The sequence below is a fragment of the Pelodiscus sinensis genome, chromosome 7, assembly GCF_049634645.1.
Source record: "Pelodiscus sinensis isolate JC-2024 chromosome 7, ASM4963464v1, whole genome shotgun sequence".
Classification (NCBI taxonomy): Eukaryota; Metazoa; Chordata; order Testudines; family Trionychidae; genus Pelodiscus; species Pelodiscus sinensis.
This window is the reverse complement of record NC_134717.1, coordinates 598,242-617,339: the sequence shown is the minus strand read 5'-3', so window position 1 is coordinate 617,339 and position 19,098 is coordinate 598,242. Positions and strand designations below refer to the sequence as shown.

The following is a 19,098-nucleotide window of genomic DNA, read 5'->3' as shown; positions in this document are numbered from 1 at the left end:
GGTGGGGGCCGGGGGCTGTTGCACAAGGCCACAGGCAGGGGGCTGCTCCGGCCCCACGGGAGGAGGGGAGAGGAGAGGGGGGTCTAAACTCAGAGCAGCAGGACTCTTCCCGGCCTTACTCCAGTGTAAATCCGGAGTGACTCCGCTGCAGCATGTACACGGGGCTGGGCGGGTTTCCTCTTCCTGAACCCCAGAGCCACAGGAGCGTGACCAACACACGCCCCGTCTCTGCTCTTCTCCCTGGATCGCTGGGACCCAGCCAGGTTTTGTGGGTGATCCAGAGCAGACGCGGCCCTAGAACAGCTGCTTTTCTCTTCCCCTGCGTGGGCCCAGAGGGGCCCCGCTGGCTACGTGCCGGCTGGGTGCAGAGCAGCCAGCCGGGAACACTGTGCTCCCACCTGCTGCAGCACCCAGCGCCCAAAACTCCCCAGGGCAGAGCTCTTCAAATCAACATCCGGCCGGCTCTGCAGCTGCCTGGCAGGGCGGCCTCGGCGGTGCCGGTGGGGGATTGCGGCGTTCCGATTTCGTACCTTGCGTCCACTCTGATGTGGGCTGCCTTTGCCTTCCAGCCGTGGCGCGGAGGCGCAGCCAGGGCCGGCTCGGTTCGCGGCTTGGCCGATGGCGCCAGGCCAGCCGCTGACGTACGGTAGAAACGCCACAGAGTTCACTAGGCCGGCTTTCCAGCTCGGCCGGCCTCCCACTGCCCGGCACGGGGCTGGCGGGGGCACCCCCTCGGCTGCATTGGTACCACTTTGAGATGGAGAGTCGCCCGGACACATCCCAGCATGGCTCACACGATGGGGTGCGCTCCCCACATCAGCCCTGTCGGGTATCGCGAGCCTGGGAGGTCACCCGTCTCCCCCACCGCCTGCTCTGGAGCCGGGAGTGGGGCAGGAGGCGGGGAGGGGACTGAAGTAGCCATGGGGCACAGAGTCGGGGAGGAGAAGAGGAGAGTCAGTGGGGTGGGGTATGAAGGAGCCCAGGCAAACCCCAACAAGGGCAGGGACCGAGGGCCTGGCTTGTCGTTCTAGCGTCCGTGGGCTGCAGCCTGGGGGAGCAGGGGGGTCGGGCTCCCTGCCTGCCATGGGGATAGCCGCTCCCACGGAGCCTGAGGAGTCGGCATTTGGGCAGGGGTCCCGCTGGACTTTGTGGCCCCGGAAGAGCGGGTTAAGGGCGACCCGCCTGGAAGGCCACATGACCAGGACTAGCACAGAGCAAGCGCGGGGCCCCCAACATGGGGAGAGCCCCATTCCCAGAGCCAGACACACACACACCCCGCAGGGTTCGGTGCACCGACGCGTAGGGGTCACGGGGCACCCCAGGCAGCCCCATTCCCCAGAGAAAGGGGGTTGCCGCTGCCGCTGTCTGCAGTTCGGCCGGGGGCGCGCCCGCCACTGGGGACCCGTGACGGACACTCGAAGGCCCACATCCCGCCCGAGCTAGCGCCTGACGTGCCTCGGTTCCAGGCCAGCACACTGCAAGGGCCAGGCGTGCTCAAGACCCCCCGGCCGAGGGAGGCCACAGCCCAGACGGGGCAGAGAAGCCGTGGGTCTCGTTGCTAGCTGGGGGTTCAGAGGAGCAATCCCCGTCCCCGGTGACCAGCTGGTGCAGAGGGGCCTTCTCCTTAGGCCGACAGTGGCAGGGCGGAGGGCAGGGGGGGCAGATCTGGCAGGGGGCACCAGGACTAGAGTCCGGCCTGAGGCTCTTCCAACGTGCCCCTTGGGCCAAGGCAGGATCAGAGCCTCCCGAGGGGCCGAGGAGGGGACTTCCAGGGGCGGTGCCCCCCCCAAAGCGTGGAGGAGCGGCACCCCAGGGCGGGCGGGGCGGGGAAGAGCAGACCTCTCAGACTCACACCCCGGGCGGATTTGTTGGGGCAGCGCCTGCCAGAGGCTGGGACGGGCAGACGGGGCGGATCACTGGAGACTCGCCCTGTTCCTGCGGCAGCGCCCAGTGCCGGTCACTGGCCAAGCGGCGCTGGGCTGGACCATTGGCCTGGCCCGGCCTGGCTGCACTTACGCTCTTGTGATCTTGCCGTGAGGATCCCCTGGCATCTCTGCTCAGCAGCCCCGTTGCCTGCCGAGCCCACCCAGCCCCCAGCCCCCAGCCCCGCACACGTCAGCGGGGCAGCTCCCATGCCAGGTGGCTGGGGAGAGCCATGAGCGGGCGAGTCCAGGCAAACTGCCGGCTGGCATGGGCGGAATGCTGCCCGTCGGGGCGGGATCAGGGGAAGGGACCCCTAGAAATGAATCCAGCTGCTCCTCTCCCCGCCCCTCCCCTCCCTGCCCTCTCTTCAGCTCCTTCCTTCCCTCCCCGTCCCCCTTCGGCTCGGCTTGGCACAGCCCCTCCCAGGGGAGGGCTGTCTGCTCTGTAACCTGGGGTTCCCCTGCGCTGGGCTGTGTGATTCCCATGGACTCCCTCACATGTGGATTGGCCCAGACACCCAGTCCCAGCCTGGGCAGGTAACAAGGCTCTTCCCAGGGGAGAGACAAAGGGAGGGAGGTGGAGACGGACACCTGGCTGGGGGGCAGGGCCTGGGAGCTGGGCAGTTTTTGGCTGGGATGACATGGAGAGAGGAGACTAATCAGGGTGCTGGGAGTTCAGGGGGGCTGGGCACTCCTGCCCCAAGGGGTCTAGAGCTGCCAGCGCCTGGCTCCTGAAGCCACATCCCGTCTGTGCTGGGCTGTATCCCGGAGAAGCAATAAACCCTCCCTGTTCTACTGGCTGGCAGACTCTCATCTTGCTGCCGATGGGGTGCAGGATCAGGGGGTCCCCAACATGCCGCCACCACAGCTCCCTGCAGACCGGGGGCTCCGCTTGCTCCCTGCGTGGCGTGCGGCTGGCACAGGGGCCCTGTGGGTGGCAGGTGACCCAGTGGGGAAGACCATGGAGCCCCGTGCTTGGGGGATGGAGGAGGCCGAGAGACCCTCCGAGAGGGGTGGCGGCCAGGACTCGGGGGGGCGCAGAGGCCGAGGGCTCATGCACACTGAGCCAGAGCTGGGCGCTCAGTGAGGGGGCGCTCAGCCCAAGGGGAGCAAGGCTGGCTGGCTGGGCAGGGCCGGGCTGTGGGGAGAGGATACTGCCCAGCGCCACGGCCCTATGAGAGCCCTTGGATGCCAGGCCCCAGTCCAGTTTCCAGCTCCCCCGTTCACGGCCCGACGCCCAGCCGGGCGGATACCCAGGCTGGAGATCCGCAAGGGCCTGGTCCTCCAGAGCTGAGCACATCCAGCTCCTGCTGACACCTGGGGGGTCTCAGCACCGCTGAGAATCAGCCCCCCCTTCTCTGGGCCTCAGGGTCTCACCCCGGAGCAATGCCGGGAGATACCCCCTGTGCGCCATGGCTGGGCCCCGACAGCTGGGCAGGGCAGCGGCCAGCCGGGGCGTCGTGGCAGAGGGACTCCTGGGGGACTAACAGGAGTAGCCTCCCTCAGGACGAGCCCCCCCGCCCAGCCACCTCCCCACACGCTCCCCCAGGGAAGCTGCCTGCCCACATGCCCTGGCTTTGGTGTGGCTCTGGCGCGCTCAGCCCGGCCTGGGCTTGCATTAAGGGCACTCACCCAGCTGCTGAGCAGGCTGAACGGGAGCCAGAAAACCTCCGCTCCCCGGCAGCACGTGGAAAGCCCAAGAGGTTCCCAGAGGCAGCTGCTTGGGCTCCAGTGGCCAAGCAGGATCCCCCCCAGCTCCCCCCGCCCCGATCTGGAGTCCCTTCAGCTGGGGGGCAGGGAACTCCCTTTCATAATGACAGGGTGACACCACCAGCACCAGAACAGCCTTTCTTCCCCTGCCAGCTACGTCCCGGCGTCGGCCCCGCTTGGTTTGTCTTTGCAAAGTGTCACTTCCACATCTGGGCGAAATGCACTGCAGCTGCACAGCTCCCCCTCCCCCCACCTGACACATCTGGCAGAGATGCAGCCGGCACTGGGGGACAGGCATGGGGCAAACCCAGAGGAGACAGGCTGGAAAATTCCCCCTGGAGCAGGCGAGGGCAGGACTGCGGGCAAAGCCCCGGAGAAGAGTCTGGGGATGCCCAGCCAGGCCCTGACCTCCCTCGGGGTGGGCGGGTTGTGCTAGATCAGCCCCTTTGGAGATGTCCTCTCTGGAAACACACCTCAGGCTGGCCTGTGTCCCGGGGCGGGCAGAGCCAGTCGCCCTCCGGCTGTGGCTACGCTACAGCTCCAACATCCCAGTATGGACACCCCGACAGTGCTGGCGGCCAGACCCACCACGCCACAGCCACCCGGAGCCATGGCTTCTGGGTCCCTCTTGGGGTGCAATCCCAGGTTCCAGGGCCGGGGGCGTGGTCCGGCCCCACAGACCCCGCCTCCTGGGCCAGATGGCTGCAGAGCCGAGATGGCCGTAATGGAAGCCTTGTCCGCTGCTGCTCCCAGGCCTGAGATCTGGCCAGGATCTGCGCTCCCTCCCTCAGCGGCTGCAGGGGAGAGGCACGGGCAGGGCCTAGATAAACCCGGGAGAGAGACTCACCCAGCTGGCTCGGTGCCAGGCTGCTCTGGGCTCATGCCCCATGTGCCGGCTTAGGGGGGGCAGATTTCAAGCTATCAGGGTATGTCCAGGGGCGGCCCGTGAGCTTAGGCAGACTCAGCGGTTGCCTAAGGCGCCGCCGGCCCGGGGCACCCGATGATGACGTCACAGAGTGCCTGGGCGCCCGGTGATTATGTCATGGCCATTTACAGCCTTACAGGCGGGGGCACCGATCGCGCCTTCCACCTGGGGCGCCAGCTGCCACAGCTGGCCTCGGGCCGCTCCTGGGTATGTCTACACTGCCACCCTCGTTCGAACTCGAGTGGCTAATATAGGCATTCGAACTTGCAAATGAAGCCCGGGATTTTAATATCCTGGGCTTCATTTGCATGTTCCCGGGCGCCGCCATTTTTAAATGCCCGGTCGTTCGAACTCCCTGCTACATGCGGCACGGACTAGGTAGTTCGAATTAAAGCTCCTAATTTGAACTACCGTTAAACCTCCTTGCAGCTCTTTTCTTTCCTGGGTTTTTCCAGGAATCCTCAGGGTGGAGAGGCAGTTTGAAAAGCCAGCCGAAGAGCATTCTCTGCTTCCCATCCCTTGAATAGAACCACCCCGGGGCAGGAATCATATGTTCCATTCTCCTCCCCCTTTGGAAAAATACCAAATTCAAGATGGAGTCCAACACCAGGTAGCAGGGTCACATGTCTGTGCAGGACCAACTACAGTTTTGGGTTACAGGGAAAACAGAACCATCGTTGCCTTGAGCACTGGGCCATTAAGTTCCTTAAGACCCACGAATGGCTTTCACTAGAAGCCCTAGAACTAATCAAACAGGTCTCCACTTCATGCTTCTAATGTCACACACAGGAATGATCCATGTGCACAACTAGGATATACACATGAAGGGGTTACATACAGGCTCTTGAATGGCAGGTTATTTGCTCTGTTTGGCACAGAGCATATTCAAGCTATGCATATTCATATTCAAAAGATATTTCCATAAAAACGATGGGGGTGAAGCGTCACATAACCCCCTGCCTTCTTCTGGGGGGTCTGGGAGCGCCCAGTGCCAGAGCCAGGAAGAGGGGCTAGCTGGACCTCTTCTGATCCAGTCTGGCTTTTCTATGTGTGTACATCCCACTCCAGAAGACACAGCAGAGCATCCTCTGGCAAAGGAAATATTTCTCCTCCTGCTGCCCTTCTAGCCAGGAAACCGACGTGAAAGTGTGTGTACCTGTGTAGCCCCTCGTCCCCCAGGATCTGAGCACCTCACACTTTTGGATGCTTTTACCTCCCACCCCCCTGGGAAGCAGGGCAGGGCTGTTACCCCTGGTTGGGCGGGCAGCGTAGCAGACAGAGACATCAACCCAAGCTGCCCAAGTGCCCCTAACCACAGCACCATCCTCGCTTGAGATCCCGATGGGAGTGATTCGAGGTGGGGGCTTCTTGATGCTGGGCCCCCAGCCGAAGCCTTGAGGAGAGGTGCCAAAGATGAGTCCCATTGAGTGTGCAGGCAAGATGGACCAGAGGGGCCATGGGAAAGGGACTGAGAAGCAAATGACACTGAGCAGGCAAGTCGAGAGTGGCCAGTCACCCCGTCCCGTCACACAAGAGCAAAGCCCCCTCCAGTGGCACTGAGAGATGCCCAGTTCCAAACAGACCCAAGGAAATACCTTTTTGCCACCACCTGGTTCACCTGAGGAACTCACTGCCACAAGATAATGGCTAAGGCAGGATTCGGAAGAGGATTTGACCCATATATGTACAATGAGCATATCCACAGGGACATGATGCGGGATGTGAACCATATAAGGACCAAAGACCCTCACAGTCAGGCCATGCGCCAATCCTGGGGCTCGGGGCAGCTTATTCCAGAACTGCCCACAAAGGGGCTTCTTGCACGTCCCTTAGGCATGGCTGGTTCTGAACTCTGCCAGGCCGGGCTAGCCAGGCCCTGCGTGGCAGCTGAACCTCTGCCGTTCTCTTGTGGTTGCATCCAGTTCCCACACAGGGCCTGCTTGGCTGAGTCACGTCACCTGCGACCCTGGCTACCAGGGGCAGATGAGAGTTTTACAGGGCCCAGGGCAGCACAATTTCGCGCATGCGCCACGGCCACAGCCGACAGGTTGTAGCGTGTGCCCAGGGCCTATTGAAGTGCAGGGTCTGGAGCAGCCGCCCCGCTCGCCCTGCCCTATATCTGCTGCTGCTGGCTCCCCTCCTGTCCTGTACATGCATCTGACGAAGTGGGTCTTTGCCCACGAAAGCTTATGCTCCCACATTTCAGTTAGTCTATAGGTGCCACAGGACTCCTCGCCGCTCCTGTCCACTTGTATTTCCTGTCCGGGACGTGTTTGTCCGGGCGCCTGCTGGCCCTGGCCCCGAGCACGCTGCACAAACCCTGCAGACCCCACAAGGCCGGGGCCCTCCCGCTCGGCTGCTTTCGGAGCAGGGGAGTCACCCCTCTGTCCCTGCTGCTCCCAGGAGCCCCGGTGTGCAAACGATGACAGCTGGGTCAGATGTGTTACGTGGGCCGGAGATTTGGTACCACGCTAGGCAGGTCCCTCCTTGTGACGTAGGGGGGGTACTTGCTGGGCTGTGGTGACCTCTGCTGTCTGGAGCAAGACCCAGCAGGGAAAACCTCATTATGCAAAGGTGATGCCAAACCTGTTGAACCAGACACCCCCCATGGAGAGGAACAAAGGAAGGTGGATGCTGCCCTGGCTGGAGGGCAGGGCTGGAAGAGGGTGAGTTAGTTGCTGTCTGGGAGCATGGAGGAGACAGCCTAGGGAAAGGGGCTGGAGTTTAGGGGCCCAGTCTCCCCCCATCTCAAGGGGGCCTGAGGCATCCTAGCCCAGCTCTGTGACCTGATTCCATCTGTGCCGTGCTGTATCCTGGAGAGACAATAAACTTCCTCTAGTCCACCGGCTGGTGCAGTCTGTTTGTGCCATTTCGGGGTGCAGGAGACGGGGAACCCCCAACGCGCCGTCACACTCCTTGCCCTGGTATCTCTACTCCCCACCATCGACCCCCTGGGCTGGGGTTCCTTCCCCAGCCTCTGCTTGCACAGCCCCAGGAGAATTCATGTGCCAAGAGGCGTCTGCTCTAGGAAACGGGGGAAGGCTGGGAAACATGCCCCTTCCCCTGTGTGCCTCCTGCTCTGTGGCTGCCCATTCACTCCCCCCTCCTCCCGGCTGCTGCTTTCAGGCCAGCGTCTCTGTTGGCTGGAGAAGCACATCCCCAGAGAAATGGCTGCGCCATCCACACCCCGGCGAGGGCACAGGATCTGGCCCCCTGCCCGGGCCAGCGCACACAGAGGAGGGTGAGGGGCCATGAGAGATTGAGGCTGATCCTATGAACAGCATGACCCTGCCTAGCCGAGCTAGGGACACAGCCACTCCCCGGCAGGAGGGTGACATTTAGGGCCTGACAGGGCCCTAAGCACGTCAGAGACTCTCCCGGCCTAGCCCAGTCGCTGCTGGCTCAGAGACTTGAAGATCAGAAGAGAGCATCCGGATCATCTCATGGAAGCTGCTGCCCATGGCAGGCCACAGAGCCTCGCCCCCCCCCCCCACTGAGCTCCCCCCAAACCTGGGTCACAGCCAGCATGTTCCAGAGGAGCTAGTGTAACCACCACCAGGCAGATTTGAACCTGGACACTCTGGAGCTTAGTGGAGGAGCCTCTCCACCTGGAGCTCTCAAGCCAGCTGGCTCCCCGCTGAGGCTGTAGCACTCCCTTGTTCTTACCTCGCTGTGCGTGGGCTAAGCGCCACCCCATGGGACAGTGACCCACGCGAGGGACGTGGGTCACACTAGCTCAGACCTGCAAGTGGCCCGTGCCCCTGCTGCGGGGGAAGGTGACTCCCCTGCCCTGACCCCAAATCGGGCAATCGGTGAGTCCCTGAGCACAGGGCCGGCCCCGCCGGGCAAGACACGTGGGCATGAATTCTCTGCAGTGACTCAGCTCCCCAGCTGGTGCCTGTCTCTGGCTATTGGCCGGTGTGGATGGGGCCACAGGCCATTGTAGGCCGCCCTGCCCTAGGGTGCCCCCCCCAAACAAACGTTTTCAAGCACAGTCTGGACGCCAGGTACGCCCCCCCCCCCCCCGCTCCCCATGGCCAGCTGGCGGGAGAGACCTTGGCCCGATTTCAAGCCTTGACGCACTAATGGACGGTTTACGGGCATTTGTTCTTCCATCCACGCCGGCGTGTCACTGAAACCCCTCCCCGCCCTGCCTGGTATTAGTCCCACAGGCTGCTTATGCCGCAGCACAGCTGCCCTCTGCCCGAGCTGGCTTAGGCTGAACAGACCTCTCTTTGGGTCCCCAGGGCTGCGTGCATGGCACACGCCTGCCCCACAGGGAGCATGGGCTCAAATCAGTGAAGGGCCGAGACCCTGCATGGCCCACACTCATCACAAAGGGTGGGGCGGAGGTGGGGCGGAACCCCAGAAAGGAAGAGGGGGCTGGGACGACGGGAAGCGCAAACTCCCCCCGGGTGGGCTGGGAGGGGACGTGGAGGGCACAGTCTGCGGGGCAAGGTGTGGGGAGGAGACAGCAAGGGCGTGAGGGATGTTAGTCACATCACACCCGGCACATCTGGCAGGCGCCCAGACGCCATGGTGAAGGGCGCGCTATCAGAACCCAGGGCTTGGCTACAACAGAGGGGCTGGCTCAGGCCTGGGACCGGGCCTTTCGGTGGGTGATAAGAAACCTACAGCTCCCAACAGGCCTGAAGGGGGGTGGGGCACAAGCCCTCCTTCGGCAGGGCACCTGCCAGCGTCTCACTGACAGCTTGTCCCTTCCTCTGCAGCAGCTGGCACTGGCCCCAGGCAGAGACGGGTCACTGGGCTGGGCGAACGTGGGCCTGACTCTGCGGGGCGGGCATGCCCCCTGCCAGGGACACGCGGGGCCTTGGTTTATGCCGGGATCCCTGGCAGCAGCTCCGGCACGGTGTCTTGGGTCAGAGAGTTGGCATCCAGCGGCTGCGACCTGCTTGGATCTCTTTCCCTGCACGCTGGGCCCCTCCGCCCTTGGCATCAGGCAGCACCAGGGTGGGAGCCTTTCTCCTCTGCCCCATGCAGTCCCCAGCCTGGCCGAGTTCCTAACCGGGCTGCCGGCCCCTCTGCCTGGCACTGCCCACGCGTAGGGTGGCGGGAGAACCTCGTTTATGAACATTCCGCTGCGGGGGTGACTGGGGCAGGCAGCGTAATTACCCAGCTGGTTTCGGTCCCTCCCAGGCTCGACGGAGCGGATCCGTATGCATGAGCAAGAGGGGCCCCGGCGCTCACAATGAGCCGTCTGTCTGCAGGCAGGCGGGCCGGGATGTTAATTTACCTACCCAAAGTGGCCGTGCCACGCCGCTGTCCAGGGGCATGGGGGGCGTGTCTGCACACGCACTCTGTGTTTTGGGGGGCAGGCTGATTGTGCGCCGTGGGTCTGTTTTGTACGGCGGGTGTGGCCGTCTGTGTCTTCTCTCTCACCTGCGTGTGCCCTTTGTGCGACGTGTGGGTGTGCACACACCTGCGGGGGGGGGGGGAGCTAAGTGTCTGCCAGGCCTAGCTCATGCAGCTGGAATCTCTGCCTCCCAGGCCCTGTTCTAGCTGAGGACACTTGAAAGCATTTTTCCTCCCTTAGCCAGGAGGGTTCACTGGGCGAAGAAAAGGAACTCGGCACTTTATCTTCATTAGCAGCTGGGAGCCTGGCGGGGCGGCGCCTGCTCTGCCCCCTCGCTTATGCCCCTCTGTCCTGACTCGTTAGCCTTCGGAGCCGGGGAGCTCCCGTTCCGCCCACCCATCTCCTTCCCCTGAGGGGGAGTGCCAGAGGGGGGGCAGGGACCTCCTGCTCCATCCAGTGGCTAGAGAGATGCCCACGCGTCGCACAACCAGGACGCCTGCCAGTGGCCGTGGCTGCATGTGGCAGCTGTGCGGTCCCCAGTCCACAGGCGCCCTACCACGTGCTGCTGCTCTGCACGCTGCCAGCTAGGGCGCTGGGGGGGAGCCCACCATGTTTTCCCAGCATGCTCCGGGACCAGCATGATGATCCCCAGTGGGGTTGGGGAGCGGCTCCCGGGGTAACTCCGGCTGGGCGATGGCACCTGGCTGGGAAAACGGGGTCCCCCCTCAGCCTCCCCTGGCTGCTGAGCTCATGGAGGCAATGAGGCGGGGAAGGGGGGCGATGTGGTGGGACGCCCCGGGGAACATTCCTTCCCGCTGAAAGGGGGCCATAAATCACTCCCTCTTTATTGCAAGCTGTGCCAGGCCTGGGGAGACAAGTGCGGGGCATCAATCAACAGAGACCCTCTCGCCCGCCGGAGACAGGCCTGGCCCCTGGTTCTGCAGACACAGCCCGAGCCTGGCTCACCGGAGCGGGCAGGGCTGGGCCAGTCCCGCTGCTGCCTATCTACCTCGGGGGCAGAGAGAATGGGGCAGCAACCCTTCAGCCTAGGCTCTTCCGCGGGCGGGCGGGTGCCCCGGAGCCAGGTGACCCCCGTCCCGCCACGCACCGGGGGCTGCGGGGCGCTCAGCGCTTTGGCAAATCACGTTCGGCGCTCGAGTCCCCCCGCTTATGAAAATCTCCCCTAAGGTCTTGCGCCGACGTGGCCTGGGCACCGCAGCCTGAGTCACCAGCGCCCTCCGGAGGGTGGACCCAGAGCAGCCGCAGGATTCCCCCGCTCACCTGCGCAGCGGGCCCGGACCTGTGCTGCCGTGCGGGCCTGCGGCAGCTGCGAGGGGTGCAGCCGCGGCGGTTGGCCCCAAAATGGGGTTCTCCCTAATTCTCGATTTGTCAGAAAACAACATGCAGCCGAACCGCCCCCTAATTCAGCTGAACTCCCCTCCCCCCCAATTTTCAGCAAAAACTTTTGGGGTTTTGGTGGCCGCAGCCCGAAACATTTTTTTAACAATCTCAACATTTTTTTTGGGGGGGGACAATGTCCCAGGCAGCTTTACCCCACTAGGGGTGCTGCGCTGCAGGGAGAGGAATGGGTAACGCAGTAGGGGGCGCTCTCCTTCCAGGGGCAGGGCTGACGTGTGTGATGGGAGGGGACGCTGAGCCGGGGGCCCGGTAGAGCATGCTGGCTGCAGTCTCCCCGTGCGGCATAGGGGGCGCTGTGCTGCGGGGAGGGAGGCGCTAGGCGCTGCGCCCACGTGGCTGTCTCACAGGTGAGCCCCAAAACTCACCTCCCGACCTCAGCACAAGCCACGAGGCCCTGCCTAGCCCCACCTGTGCGGCGCCTCAAGGGCCGGGCAATCGCCACCCTGCTCCCTCCGCAGCCTCCTGCTTCCCCGGCTCCGGCGGGTGGCTGCATGTAGCATGGCTGAGGTCATCCAGCATTTCTCCTGCATACACAGGATGTGCTGAGCGGGGGAGTCGCCCTGGCCTTCTCCGGGGCTGCTTCGGATGTTGCCTGCAACGTCCCCGGATTCGAGCAATGGCCGCCTCAGGGTTTGTGCACCGCTGGACAGATCTCTGGGTCGCAGAGCAGAATCGCCCCCTGGACTGGAGGTGGGCGGAGTAGGGTGTCCTGGAGCTGGAGCGGGGGTTATGTGACCGGGGCAAAGGGTTCCTTGGGGAGGACTTTTTGCCTCTGAGTGGCACAGAGACAAGCTCGCTGTCCAGGTGATGGGAACAGCCAGTGGGGTGTTTGGGTCCCACAGTTCCACAGGTTAGCACCGACCTCAGTCTGGGGGAGCCACGCTGACAGGCCCCTCCCGCGCTGTCTCGATAGGGAGGTGGTTGAAGCTCCCGTCCCATTATCAACCTGATTTTCAGCCCGCCTGCCCAGATCACTTGAACCTCATGGAGCTCTCCGAAGTCAAGAGCTCTCAAAGCTGCCATGGCATCCTTAACCTTAACTCTGCCCCTTGCACCCGCGCACTGCCATCCTGATGTTATGTGCCTTGCTCCGTATTGCTATGCGAGAACCTGCCTCCTGCAGGGTGCAGGCTGGACCGTGTGCAGCGAATGGGGCAGCTGAGCCTCAGCAGAGCTGTGCGGGGAGCCCAGAACTGCAGTAATAAGGAAGTGGAGGCTGTTGGTGAGAATTGAGGGGCACCAGCAGAACTGGGCATGGGCAGATGGGGATCCCAGGATGGGAACAGCAGGGGGGCTGTGGCCAGGACATTGTGAAATCTACAGGGGGGTAGCTTGTGCCACCCCACTCTGTCCAAATCCTCTGGTTTGGCAGCATCTGAGACTCTGCACAGTTGTAGGCAAAAGACGATGCAGGTTGTGGGGCTGGTGGGGAGCAGGTCTGCTAATAGGGTGCATCTGCCGAAAGGACTGGCGTTTAAATAGTTAACAACGTCGGAATTGAAATTGTCATCGCTAGGTTTCAGTGTTAACACCCATTGGGCCCAGCAGAGGAGATTCTAGGAGCTACTGGCTCCGGCTGCCTGCAGACTCGGGCAGTGCCGCTGTGTCAGTTCCCCTCTCAGAGCTGTGGCCACAGGCTCCGGCAGATGCTGAGGGGTTGGCAGGGTTTTTCCCAGCCAGAAGGGCTGGAACTGCAGCCCTGCCTGTGCTCAAAGCTGGCTGGTTACAGAGTTACCAGCTGGGGCGGCAGCCGGCTCTCTGGGAACCAGTGGGCTCCGGGAGGCTTTTAACCCCAGCACGCACTGGCTCCCACTTGCAGCCCCGCATTGCTGCCTCTGATACTTGCACCTGCAGCGGGGGCCCAGCCAACTCCCCAGGCGCAGGCGGGAGCCCACGTGTAACCACGAATGTGAACCGATAACCATTGACACGGTTCTACTTTCACCGCCCTGTTTTCCCAGGGCAAGGCCTGGGGGAGGGGCTGAGGTTGCCTTTCCCAACAGCCAGTGCTGGGGGGGGCTTTTTCCAGCCTCTAATTTCTGTGCCTGAGTCCCAAGGGCTGGAGCGGGGAGGGGAAGGGGAGGGAGGGCCGGGCGCTGCTGGGAGCCTGGGGCTCTGCCTTCAAAGCGGCAGCGGAGCAGGCGCCCCCACTCCCCGGGCGGGGGCTGCAGGCTTTCATGGGCCGCCGACCGCTGATCCCGGCCCGTGGGTCTGTTTATCCTGGCAAGGGGCGCGCTGACCCCCCCCCCCCCCCGGGGTCTGAGACAATCCAGCCAGCCGCGGGACAGTGGGCCAAGGGGGGGGGGGGAGGGGGGGGAGCACAAGAAAGACAAGGGCGCCACCTAGCGGCCCACTGGCCCACGGGTCAGGCCAAAGCTCTACTCTGGGCTGGTCAGGCCTCAGTTGGAGTCTTGTGTCCAGTTCTGGGCACCGCGTCTCAAGAAAGATGTGGAGAAATTGGAGACTGTCCAGAAAAGAGCAACCAGAATGATGAAAGCTCTAGAGAACAGGAGCTAGGAGGGAGGCTGAAGGAACTGGGTTTGTTTAGTTTGGAAAAGAGAAGATCGAGGGGGGACATGAGAGCCGTTTTCAGGTATCTAAAAGGGTGTCACAAGGAGAAGGGAGAAAACTTGCTCATCTTGGCCTCTGAGGATAGAACAAGAAGCAATGGGCTTAAACTGCAGCAGGGGAGGTTTAGGTTGGACATTAGGGGAAAGTTCCTAACTGTCAGCGTGGTTAAACCCTGGAATAAATTGCCCAGGGAGGCTGTGGAATCCCCATCTCTGGAGATATTTAAGAGCAGGTTAGAGAAATGTCTCTCAGGGATGGTCTAGACAGTACTTGGTCCTGCCATGAGGGCAGGGGACTGGACTCGATGACTCTCGAGGTCCCTTCCCGTCCTAGTATTCTAGGATTTGGCTTGTGCACCCCCTGAGCCAGCCTCAATTCCCGTGTCCGGGGGCCACGCTAGGGGGTGGTGCTGATGCTGCACGTGGCACTTCTGAGCTGTTTTGTGGCCGCAGACTGGCCCCTCCCTCCCTGTCTGCTTGGGGTGCGCCCTGCGGCCGGTATCAGGGGACTCTGCTCTGGTTCAGCCCAGCTCAACAGACCAACGTGCGGGCGAGGGGTGCGACTGCTCCGTACCCCACCCCCCGGCCCAGGGCAGCAGCTGTGTCCCCACCCCAACAGCTGGGGGTCCCTTGCACTCTGGGGTTCTCCTCCGAACCCAGGGGGTGGCCGGGCCAGGTACAGGCCTGCCAGTGCCTCTCTCCTGGGGCAGGGGCTGGCTGGAGGTGCTGGGCGGGGAGGTTTGTTCCCACGGCCCCAGAGGGCACGTTCCCCGGCTCGTCGCTGTCATATTTTGCATTTCTCGCTTATCTCCGACTCACTCCCCCCTGCCCAGCTGGCCTGTTGTTTGCACTCCCAGCCCGGTGCCGCGGCCGGTCCCCACCTGCGCTGACTCCCTGGCACACTAAGGCCCATGCTGAAGGAGCTGCTGGCAGGTCCCCTGATAAGAGCCAGACAAAACAAGGCCCCTTTGTGCCGCCAAGGGCCCGGCGGGAGCAGCAGCCTGGGGCGGCAGGTTCTGCTCACACCCAGCGGGTGCAGCAAGGCGTGGGGAGCTGCGGGCCCCATAGAGCGGTGGGAGCGGGTCCCGTGGGGCTGGCCCTGGGCTGGAGCTCAGGTGATCGGGCTACAGCCGCTGTGACCTTGGCCTAGACATTCAACATCCGCGTCAGCTCCCCAGCCTGCAATAAGGGGCCTTCCTGGCTCTTGGGAGCAGGAGGAAGAACCATCTGTGTGTCTGTGCAATGCCTGACCCCAGCCGGGCAGGGCCTGTCCCTGGCTGTGTCTGTGCAGCGCCCGGCACAACGGGGCCTGACCCCAGCCGGGCAGGGCCTGTCCCTGGCTGTGTCTGTGCAGCGCCCGGCACAACGGGGCCTGATCCCAGCCGGGCAGGGCCTGTCCCTGGCTGTGTCTGTGCAGCGCCCGGCACAACGGGGCCTGACCCCAGCCGGGCAGGGCCTGTCCCTGGCTGTGTCTGTGCAGCGCCCGGCACAACGGGGCCTAATCCCAGCCGGGCAGGGCCTGTCCCTGGCTGTGTCTGTGCAGCGCCCGGCACAACGGGGCCTGATCCCAGCCGGGCAGGGCCTGTCCCTGGCTGTGTCTGTGCAGCGCCCGGCACAACGGGGCCTGATCCCAGCCGGGCAGGGCCTGTCTCTCGCTGTGTCTGTGCAGCGCCCAGCACAACGGGGCTTGATCCCAGCCGGGCAGGGCCTGTCTCTCGCTGTGTCTGTGCAGCGCCCGGCACAACGGGGCCTGACCCCAGCCGGGCAGGGCCTGTCTCTCGCTGTGTCTGTGCAGCGCCCGGCACAATGGGGCCTGATCCCAGCCGGGCAGGGCCTGTCTCTCGCTGGGTCTGTGCAGCGCCCAGCACAACGGGGCTTGATCCCAGCCGGGCAGGGCCTGTCTCTCGCTGGGTCTGTGCAGCGCCCAGCACAACGGGGCCTGATCCCAGCCGGGCAGGGCCTGTCCCTCGCTGGGTCTGTGCAGCGCCCAGCACAACAGGGCCTGATCCCAGCTGGGCAGGGCCTGTCTCTCGCTGGGTCTGTGCAGCGCCCGGCACAACGGGGCCTGATCCCAGCCGGGCAGGGCCTGTCCCTGGCTGTGTCTGTGCAGCGCCCGGCACAACGGGGCCTGATCCCAGCCGGGCAGGGCCTGTCCCTGGCTGTGTCTGTGCAGCGCCCGGCACAACGGGGCCTGATCCCAGCTGGGCAGGGCCTGTCCCTCGCTGGGTCCCTGCAACACCCGGCACAACGGGGCCTGATCCCAGCCGGGCAGGGCCTGTCCCTTGCTGGGTCCCTGCAACACCCGGCACAACGGGGCCTGATCCCAGCCGGGCAGGGCCTGTCCCTCGCTGGGTCCCTGCAACACCCGGCACAACGGGGCCTGATCCCAGCTGGGCAGGGCCTGTCCCTTGCTGGGTCCCTGCAACACCCGGCACAACGGGGCCTAATCCCAGCCGGGCAGGGCCTGTCCCTCGCTGGGTCCCTGCAACACCCGGCACAACGGGGCCTAATCCCAGCCGGGCAGGGCCTGTCCCTGGCTGTGTCTGTGCAACACCTGGCACAACGGGGCCTGATCCCAGCCGGGCAGGGCCTGTCCCTTGCTGGGTCTGTGCAGCGCCCGGCACAACGGGGCCTGATCCCAGCCGGGCAGGGCCTGTCCCTCGCTGGGTCTGTGCAGCGCCCGGCACAACGGGGCCTGATCCCAGCCGGGCAGGGCCTGTCCCTGGCTGTGTCTGTGCAACACCTGGCACAACGGGGCCTGATCCCAGCCGGGCAGGGCCTGTCCCTCGCTGGGTCTGTGCAGCGCCCGGCACAACGGGGCCTGATCCCACCCAGGGCATAGGCATGGGAACTAGGGCTGTGGGGGATGCTGCAGCTCCCCTAGGCTCCCAGACTAGCTCCAGGGGTCCCAGCTACCAGCCCCATGCACCGGGGGCTCTGCTGCCAACCCCATGTGCTTGGTATCTGGCTGCTGACCCAAGCCTGGCTGTCATCCCAGATTGAGCCCTTATGCTGGGGGCATCTGCTGCTGGCCCCTCACGCTGGGGCTTTGCTGGGGGGGGGACAGGGGTCAGCACCCCCCTTTTAAAATGTTCCCATGCCACTGACCTGGGGCCGGTGGGTGCCACTGGGGTGTGGCGGAGAAGGGCCGTGGACGTGGATTTGCAGGGGCTCCCTAACTCAGGACTGAGTCTCCCAGCTGGCATGCACAAGGCCCTTGCGGGGGCTTCCTGGGCCTGTTTCCCCCTCACACCTCCCAGCCCTCTGGACCGGCCTTGATGCAGAGGCAGATTCTGAAGGCGGTCTAGGAATCGCCAGTCTGGGGCCGCCAGGCGCTAATGCCCAGCAGAGCCTAGGCCCAGCGTCTGGGGCCAGGTGCACAGCCCTTGGCAGAGCAGGCCACGTCTGCGGGTGGGCTCAGGTGCCCCACTGAAGCTCCGTGGCGCAGAGCGGCAGAGCCCGGTCACTCGGCTCAGACTCACGGGGCTCGGGCAGGGGGCTGAACTCTGCAGTGTAGCTGTTTCCGGCCTGCCCCCGGACTTGGAGACCCTCCTGCCGCGCCCCGTGCGGGTTTTACTGGAGTGTAGACAGACCCAAAGTGCTCCAGGTCTGAGCCCTTATTCTGGATCAGTGCCAGCAGTCATGTGGCAGCTACAGTGGCCCAGTGCATGTCTGCTAAGGAGTCTCCCCCCCCCCACACTTTGGGCAAGGCCATTAGGCCATTTGGGTGTTTTTAGTTCCCCATCTAATGGCTCGGGGTGAGCAAATGTTACCCTCACACACTCACGGACCTGGGGAAACCCCCTGCCCAGGGAGCTCACTGTCTCAATAACCCAGACAGGCAGTGGGCAGGAGGGGAAACTGAGGCACGTGCAGGTACATGACTGGCTCAAGGTCAGCCAGCTGGCCAATAGCAGAGCAAGGATAAAGCCAGGTTCCTGAGGTCCTAGCTCACGGGGTCACGCTGCTGTTACATTGCTGGACGCAGGCATGAATGCGCCTGGCATGCAAGCCTGGGGGCCAGGCTGGATGCAGCGGCTTGGTGGCTGGACATAAGGGAGCGCCCTCGTGTCCCCCCAGCGCCTGGCAGGATCCTGGGGACCAGTCGAGACTGTTGTGAGACTGGCTTGGCTCTGGGAGATGCCTTTGGCAGGTCTTCCTCTGGTTCCTAGGAGACGTCATGGATACATCCTCCCCATTGGCCCGGATCTGGCCCCTTGCTCAGACGGTCCAGCGCCGAGAAGGGGCCCTGAGCCTGCGTCCCCTGCCCTGAGGGGAGGTGTGCTGGCACGTCCCCAGGCTCTTCCTACGCAGGCAGCACCTGGCCTAGAAAAGAAGAAAACTCCAGTCTCAAGGGCCTGCCAGCAGCCCTGCTAAACCCTGGCTGGCCACCAGGAGGCAGCCTCACAGTCAGAAGGCTCAGTGGTTTGGAGGGGCAGGAAAGCAGAGGTGAGTTTGGGGCGAAGGGGGGCAGGCGGATTCTGGTTGCCAAGGACACAGGCTTGAAGGCTCGTGTCTGAGGGGGTCAGCCCTTTGGGGGTGTCGTTTTGTTTGGGGCACGGGGCGGGGGGTGGGGATCCTGCTCTACAGCTGAGCCCCTGGCGGCTACCACCGGGCAAGGAGCAAACACCGAACCACCAGCCCTCATCTCATGGCTCCGGGGCCCAGCCCAGCCCCCAGGCCGCGGGGCACAAGGGAAGCCCAGTGGGGAAGCAGTGGAGAGGAGGAGGCCCCGTGTCTCTGTAAGGGCCTGAAATCAATGCAGGGCTTGCCAGGAACCCCGGGGCTGCTGGGTGGACACCGTTCATCACTGTTCTCCCCAGCACTGCGTGTGGGCCGCTGCACTGACCCAGAGGCCCAGGACAGCTGGGAAGAGGCACCTGCAGTTCCCATCAGTGGCGTAGCAAGGGGGGCGGGGGGGGGAAGTTGCCCCCCTGGTCACCATGCTGGGGGGCACCAATGTAGCTGCCAAAAGTGATGTTGTTGTTGGTCACTTTTTCATGATTATTTCCTATTTTGTCTCTATTCCAACAGTCGACCGTGAAAAGCTTTCAGCGAAACCTCCCCAAAGTAAACAGGACGCGTTCAACACCGGCAGCCACAGGACACAAGATTGACAACGGACACGGACGCTTACAGCAGAAACGTTTCAATTTTGTTCTTTTTTTAAATTTACGTTCTTATTTTTGTTGACTTAGAAATAAATAACAGATTCATAGTAACAATTGATTGGGGGGT

The 19,098-nt window shown here is 63.7% G+C and overlaps 1 long non-coding RNA gene across 1 annotated transcript; it reads left to right on the top strand.

The window, feature by feature from the left end:
* The first annotated feature begins 11,571 nt into the window (after positions 1-11,571).
* Positions 11,572-18,992, top strand: LOC142830274 (uncharacterized). Its single transcript, XR_012905422.1, has 3 exons — positions 11,572-11,980; positions 18,033-18,309; positions 18,895-18,992. It is a non-coding gene; the product is annotated as an uncharacterized LOC142830274 (long non-coding RNA).
* The last annotated feature ends 106 nt before the right edge of the window (positions 18,993-19,098 follow it).